The sequence below is a fragment of the Polistes canadensis genome, unplaced genomic scaffold (genome assembly GCF_001313835.1).
Source record: "Polistes canadensis isolate GaletaPanama2010 unplaced genomic scaffold, ASM131383v1 scaffold_300, whole genome shotgun sequence".
NCBI lineage: Eukaryota > Metazoa > Arthropoda > Insecta > Hymenoptera > Vespidae > Polistes > Polistes canadensis.
Genome location: NW_014569847.1, coordinates 30676 through 38880, shown reverse-complemented (window position 1 = coordinate 38880; position 8205 = coordinate 30676).

Sequence of the window (8205 nt, the reverse complement as noted above, 5' to 3'; positions counted from 1 at the left end):
GGGTTTTAACAATTCATAATAAACCACACCTTGTTGATCCCACCAAATACAAAGGAGGAGCTTAGATCCATGAATATTGCGTTTTGCCAATGATGATGATGGTTGTCCGGGCTTAACCCATGATCTTCTGCGTTTCGGATTGTCGTAATATATCCATTTTTCATCACCAGTAATAATACGATGTGAAAATTTTTTTCTTTTGTACCGTTCAAGCAGTAGTTCACAGGTCATAAAACGTCTTTCAATGTCTCTCGGTTTTAATTCATATGGGACCCAATTTCCTTCCTTTTGGATCATTCCCAAAGCTTTAATGCGTTTTCCTACCGTTGATAAATCAACCCCCAACGATGTAGATAACTCTGGAAGTGTTTGATATGAATTTCCTTCAAGTAAATCATCCAATTCTTTATCTTCAAATTTTTTTGGCTGTCCAGGTCGTTTCTTGTCGTCTAAATCAAAATCACCACTTTTAAAACGCGCAAACCACTTCAGACACGTTTGATCAGCTAAAGCATGTTCACAGTAAACTTCTGATGACTTTTCGCAGCACTTTTATTCAAATTAAAATAATGTAATAAAACTCCCCGCAAAAACACTTTATTTGGAAAAAATTTCGACATAATTAAATAGCTGCCACTTATTGTTATTAACAATTAGGAATAAGATGTGTCGTAAAAATAACACCTATTAACAGCTGATTTACGATCACTTTGTTTCTGAAGGTAAAAAACAGAACACTGTAAAACCACGCCATTTCTCATCAAACTCTACGAATTAATTCCAACACCTAATAATAAGAATTCGAAATGTTATAAAAAATACCTCTCTAATAATATTTTAAAACCTGATAAAAATATTTTAATTTCTCGTAGAATTATCTTATTATTATTATTATTATTAAATCTGTATTTTAATAGCTTTTTTGTAAGATAAAAAGAATTTAAAAAATTCTCGTCGCATTACTCATCTTATTATCTTATCATTTATTATATTATTCTAATTACGACTAATCCTCTTCAGATGTTAGTAACAATATTGCTACCTGTGAACAGAAACGATCGAAAGAGATCGATAATAAAACAAGAAACAATGAAAAAATTAGCAGCCAACCCAAATCAAAAGGTCTTGAAAATAAATGATATATTAATTTAATATAAGGTTCATTGAAATTCGATCACTCTAAATATAAAAAATATTAACCTAAAAACTTTCTTCAAAAAAAGTGCAAACATGCACTAATTACAGCATTGCATTCTCTGACATTTTATGAAAAATTGCAGATCGAAATAAAAGTTAAAAAAGTGTTCTACACATAAACAAAACAGTGTAATTTAATTTAATCTAAATTTCATCGAGTTTCGTTTCTTCGAAGTATAAAAAATAGTGACGCGAACGTTTCAAACATATGAAAGATATGTGTGAAAGATATACACTTTACAGCATTGCATTCTATGTGATTTTAAGTATTAAAAACGCGAGACTTTAAGCTTGAAAAGGTATTTTACGAGTAGGGCAAAGACTGTACTTTAATTTAAAATAAATTTAATTGAAATTTGATTACGCAAACTATAAAAAATATTGACAAAAACGTTCTAAAGATATGACAGGTATGTGTGAAAGATTTGCACTTTACAGCATTGCATTCTATGTGATTTTAAGTATTTTAAACGCCAGACTTTCAGCTTTAAAAAGTATTGTACATGTAAGGCAAGATTAGATCAGCATAGAAATTACTGTAAACCTATAAATGTAAATAAAACTAATACCACCGCGTTAGCTGAGCATCATTTTAAAACAGGACATAATTTTAAATTTGACGTAGCAACGATTTTAGATTTAGAAGAAAATTGGTATAAATGAAACATTAGCGAAATGTATCACATAACGAACAATAATACAGTTAATTGTAGAATAGACACAAATAATTTAAACAATATCTATAACGGAATTTTTAAATTTAATTATAATAAATAGAACACCGAAATAGAAGGCACCTTAACAGTGAAGATATCTAGACTAATAACCACTAGTCTAGATTGAAACAGTTTTGTTTAGTGTTCAAATATAACGGATCAAGATATGACGATGTGTAGATGAATAGTGTTTTAAATATTATAAATAAAAAAAATGTATGTCTGCTTAAATAAAAAAGACGCTGAACTTTAGAGATTAAGGTAACATCTAATATTTTACAATGTATGGGTCTCATGTATTTCATAATATAAAAATAACAATAAAATAAAATTTCCACTTGCTATAGAAGTCCCAATAAAGAAACGAAACGTCCAACTTATCAAAACGAAGTTCTATTTCTTTTGAATGTAAAAATTCCCTAAGATACCTATTTGTTAAAGAAAATCTAGAATAAACAATTTGCAGTAAAGGTTCAATTTGCATGTGCAGTTAAAATGTTGAAAAACATTAAAAAAAAATGCAGTTGCTGTTGCAGTTTTAGTTGCATGTGTTGTTGCAGATGCATGTGCAGTTGCTGTTGCATGTGCAGTTGCAGTTGCAGTTGCCGTTAAAATGTATAAAAAATATATATAAAAAAATGCAATTGCAATTGCAGTAGCAGTTTAAAAGTAAATAAAATATATTTTAAAAAAGAGGTTGCAGTTGCATTTGCATGTGCAGTTGCTTTTGCAGTAAAAAAGTTCAAAAATATACAATAAAAAAAAATGTACTTGCAGTTGCCATTGCATGTGCAGTTGCATTTGCAGTTGAAGAGGTAAAAAAATATATAAGAATTAAAAGTTGCAGGTGCAATTATAGTTGCAGTTGCAGTTAAAAAAGTAAAAAAAAGTACAATAAAAAAAATGTAGTTGTAGTTAAATTGCAGTTAAAATGTTAAAAAAATACATAATTCAAAAAGAATGAGGTTACAGTGGCTGTTGCATGTGCAGTTGTAGATGCATGTGCCGTGGCAGTAGCAGTTGCATTTGGAGTTTAAAAGTTTAAAAAGTATCTAATAAAAAATATGCAGTAGCAGTTGCATGTGCGTTTAAAAAAGTAAAAATATATACAAAAAAAACACGATTGCAGAGGCAGTTGCAGTTAAAAAATAAAAAAAATATATATTAAAAAAAATTCAGTTACAGTTGCATGTGCTGTTGCATGTGCAGTTTCATTTGCACGTGTTGTTGCAGTTGCTGTTGCTTGTTCTGTTGCACGAGCAGTTGAAAAGTTAAAGAAATATAGAATAATAATTAATGCAGTTGCAGTTGCTGTGGCATGTGCAGTGTCAATTGAATTTGCCGTTGCAGTTGCAGTGAAAATGTTAAAAAAATCTAGAACAAACAATTTGTAGTAGAGGTTCCAGTTGCATGTGCAGTTAAAATGTTAAAAAACATTTAAAAAATTCAGCTGCTGTGGCAGTTGCAATTGCGAGTGCAGTTGCAGATGAATGTCCAGTTACAGTTGCATTTGCAGTTGCAGTTGCAGGTAAGAAGTACATGAAATATATATTAAAAAAAAATGCAGTTGTAGTAGCTGTTGAATGTGCAGTTGCAGTGTCAGATTCAGTTGCAGTTAAAATGGTAATAAGATATAAAATGAAAAAAATTGCAGTTGCAGTTGCATGTGCAGTTGCAGTGGCAGATAAAAACTTAAAAAAATAGACAATAAAAAAAATTACAATGGCAGTAGTAGTTGCAGTTGCAGTTCCAGCGGCATTAGCATTTGCAGTTAAAAAGTAAAAAAAATATCTAATGAAAAAAATGCAGTCTTAGCTGCATTTGCAGTTAAAGAGGAAAAAAAATATATAATGAAAAAAGAATGCCGTGACATTTGCAGTTGCATGTGACTTTAAAAAGGCAACAAAACATATAAATACAAAACAATTCAGTTGGAGTTGCTGTTGCGTGTGCAGTAGTAGTTGCTGTTGCAGTTGCATGTTCAGTTGCAGGTGCATTTGCAGTTGCAGTAGCAGTTGCCGATGCATGTGCTACTGCAGGTTCTGTGACAGTTGCAGTAGCCGTTCTATGTGCAGTTGTCGGGGAATGTGCATTTGCAGGTACTGTTGCAGTAGCAGTTGCATTTGCCTTTGCACTTTCAGTTACCGTTGCATGTGCCAGTGTAGGTGCATTTGCAGTTTTAGGTGCAGTTGATATTGCAGTTGTATGTGCTGTTGCAGTTGCACCTGCCGTTTCATGGTCGATTGCAGGTGCATGTGCAGTTGAAGTATCAGTTTTAGTTGCAGTTCAGTTGCAGCTGCTTTTGCATGAGCAGTTGAAGTTGCATGTGAAGTTGCAGTGGCAGCTGCATGTACAGTTGTAAGTACAGTAGCAGTTGCAGTGGCATGTAGACCTGCAGTAGCAGTTGCAGTTGCATGTGCAGTAGTAATTGCTGTTGTCGTAGCATGTTCAGTTGCAGGTGCATTTGCAGTTGCAGTTGCTGTTTCAAGTGCAGTTACAGGTAATTATTAAGTGGCATTTGCACTTGTATTTTATTTATTTATACTCCGTCTCTTTCGGGTTTGAAGGGCTTTCGTACAACTTTTCTTTTTACTAATATTTAACATCTCTTATATAATCTATCTCAATATATTTTAACTTTATAACAAAAACTAAAACTAAAACCAATTTTTTTGAATTAACTAACACATAACAAACACTTTTATATACAGTTTTCTCTTCTTTCCTCTTCTTCCTTCTTCTCTACTTCCTTTCTCTTTCTTATGACTTTTCTTAATACCTCTATCCCTTTTGCATCCTGTCCTAAGGTATTTTCCATCCTTTCTCCATTCTTCGTTTCTTCGCACTCCTCCACTATATGCATAAGGTCCTCCTCTTTAACTTTGCATACCCTACATTTTTTAACCTCTTCCTCCTTCCAATACTCTCTGCCTTTGCACTTATTCCCACACCTGAACCTCGCTATTATTTTTCTATCTCCAGCTGACATCTCTTTTTGCAGGTATTCCGGCTCCTTCTCTGCCTTTATCTTCTTATAATTTGTATTGTATCTTGATCTTTCTATCATTTCCATTCTCCTTTCTCTATCTTTTCTTTCCTTTCTCAATAATATCTTCTCTCCCACTTCTTCCTTAAAAATCATGCCTCTCATATACCTTGTTTCACCTATTTCCTCCCCCCGTAATACCACTATCCTCTTTTTTGACTCCTTCCCTATTTTCTCTCTTTCTTCAGTTGCACTTGTATTTGCAGTAGCATGTGCAGGTGCAGTTGCAGCAGAAAGTTTAGTTGCAGTTGCAGTTGCGTGTGTTGTGGCAGTTGCAGTAGCTTTTGCAGTTGAAATTGCAAGTAAATGTGCAGTTTTAGGTGCATGTGTAGTTGTAGATGCAATTGCAATTAGAGTTGTATGTGCTGTTGCAGTTTTATTTGCTGTTGCATGTGCAGTTGCAGTTAAAGTTGCAGATGCATACTTAATTGCCGGTGCATGTGCAGTGTAAAGTTACAGTGCTAGTTGCTGTTCCATGTGCAGTTGCAGGTAAAGAGGCAGTTGCATTTGTATGTGCAGTAGTAGTTGACGTTGCAGGTGAATATGCAATCGCAGTTGCTGTTGCATGTGCAGTTGCAGGGGCATGGGTAATAGCAGTTGCAGTGGCAGTTGCTGTTGCATGTGCAGTTGCAGTGGCAATTTCAGTTGCAAGTACAGTAGCAGTTGCAGTTGTAGTTGCTGATGCAGTTGAAGCAGCCGTTGCATGTGTAGTTGCATGTGCAGTTGCAAGTACAGTAGCAGTTGCACGTACGGTGCAAGTACAGTAGTAGTTGCAGTTTCATGTGCTGTGGCAGTGGCAGTTCTGGATGCATGTGTAGGTGTAAGTGCATTTGGAGTCGCTTGTACAGTGTCTTCTATTTTGTGCTAAGTGCTACAGCAATATACTACTGCTATATTCTAGATTCTAAATGCTATTTGTTACTGCTGCAGCTATTTATTGGAGCTACTACTAGGTGTTGGCTCTTGGTTCTAATGCAAGTTTTAATGTGCTACTGGTAGGTACAAGAAGTGACTAAAATATGCTAGCTTTTGTTTAAATGTGCATGGTGCTACAGTTATTTGCTAAATACTATTGCAATCTGCAAGGTACTTTTGCTATGTTGCAGATGCCACTGCTAGGTACTATGTGCTACTGAAAAACTCTTGTTCCTTTTACTTAATACTAAATGCTATGTGCTACTGCTAGATACCAGGTTATACTGCTAAGAAATAGGTACTTCTGCAAGGTGTAACTGCTACGTACTAGGTGCTACTGCAAGGTACTACTGCTAGGTGCTACTTATATATAGAAGGTTTTAGGTACTTCTGCAATGTGCTTGGTGTAACTACTTGGAGCCAGGTGCCACTGCTTAGTAGAAGTTAAAATTGATTGCTCTACCGGTAGAAAAACCGTTAAGTAAAAAAATGATAATAAATGTTTTAAGATCACTTTTGGACGTAGTAATAGAAATAAATCTTATGTCAATAAGTATCGCAGAAACACGTGAACTGAGTGATATTATTTGGAGAACAATTGAAAAAATTATGAAAGATTTATTTTCAGATTTAGAATTACTTTTAATAATATGTAACTCTTTAGTAAGAACTCCAGAATTAAACAAAATTTATGACATATTCGAGGAATATCACTCGTCCACCATGGAGGGATACAAGGGAGTGACTAAAATATATTCTAGAATCAGGAATCACTATTTTTGGAATAACATGAAAGAAGAAGTACAAAATTTTATTAATAATTGCAAACAGTTTCAGATGAAATAAATGACTAGCGTGGAACCAAAAAGGACCGATAATAATCGCGTATACTCCGGGTCGTGCTTTTGATAAAGTAGCTTTGGATGTCGTGGGACCTCTTCCGATGACAAAAAGAAGAAATCAATATATTCTAACTATGCAATGTCTTTTAATTAAATATTCACAGGCAGTGCCTTTAGCTTCGATTAGTAGTATTGCCCACGGCTGACGCATTTTTTAAAGATTTTATCTGTCTTTTTGGTTCGCCGCGAGTAGTTTTAACAGATCAAGGAAGAAACTTCGTATCCGTTTTGTTTAAAGGAGTAGCAAAGAAATGTAATATAAAGCTACTCACAACGACAGCCTATCATTCGCCATCAAATAGTACGATCGAAAGATTGCATCACGTATTAATTGATCTTTTCCTGTATATCTTGAATTAATTTTATGTGTAGATATAAATTTCTTCTTTTTCAAATATGTATTCAATTTGATATACAAATAAATTGTTGTGAGGMAAAAAATTTATATCAAATAATTATGCAAATTTATTTTATGTCGAGATACAAAATAATTTATTATTTTTACTCTTGACTAAATAATAATAGTTCCTGCTAAAATGAATTATTGTTTTTCTTTTAATCAAGGTTCACTATTTTTGACAATAAATAAAAAAACGGCGTGCCATAAGCATCAAGATTCGATTTAAAAATGCCGCACTTATACGCCGATATATATAGATATAAAGAACGCTCGACACTCGATCGTCAAAACGAAAAATTCTCGCTTCCGAAGAAAAAAATAGAAAGAGAGAAATATCGGTTTCTTGTCTCATTCGCACTCGTATATAAAACGCTCGACACTCGATGACCAAGACGAAAAATTCTCGCTACAGCATGAAAAAATATCAGAAATATATAATAAAGAACTCTCAACAAAATCGATGGCCCAAACAAAAAGAATCGCTATCGCTTAAAGAAATCTTATCCATTTGTTTTCTCACTCGCACTCGCATTCACGACCGAGAGACCCCAARATAACGCACACTAGCTCGCTCACRRRTAAARCCAACGAAGAGGCGTGGCTTGCCCCCTCTCTTACAATTACCTTTCACCTTCATTTTCTCGCTTATTTTTGCAAATACGAAGATACACCTTACAACATTTTTTATNCCTTACAACATTTTTTATGTATTTTTCAATTCTACACAACTTTTGTTTGAAACTTTTTTCGATTAAATGCCTAGATTCTAAGATACGGCCATTTTTTACCCTTTTTTACCCTTTTTCTCGTAAACGCAAAATTGTATTGCAAAAAAATTAGCACCATTCGATTCAGCGACGTCGAATTACCATTGTATCCAATTATTAAATAGGTTCCCCTGAAAGTTTTTCATTTGCCTCTTATTGACTGGCCTAATAAGTCTATATCTGCTTCGTGTAAAGTCAGTGAATTTTTCTTTAAAATTGGTCATTAACGTGAAAAGATAAGTTTTAGGATAATGGAATTTAA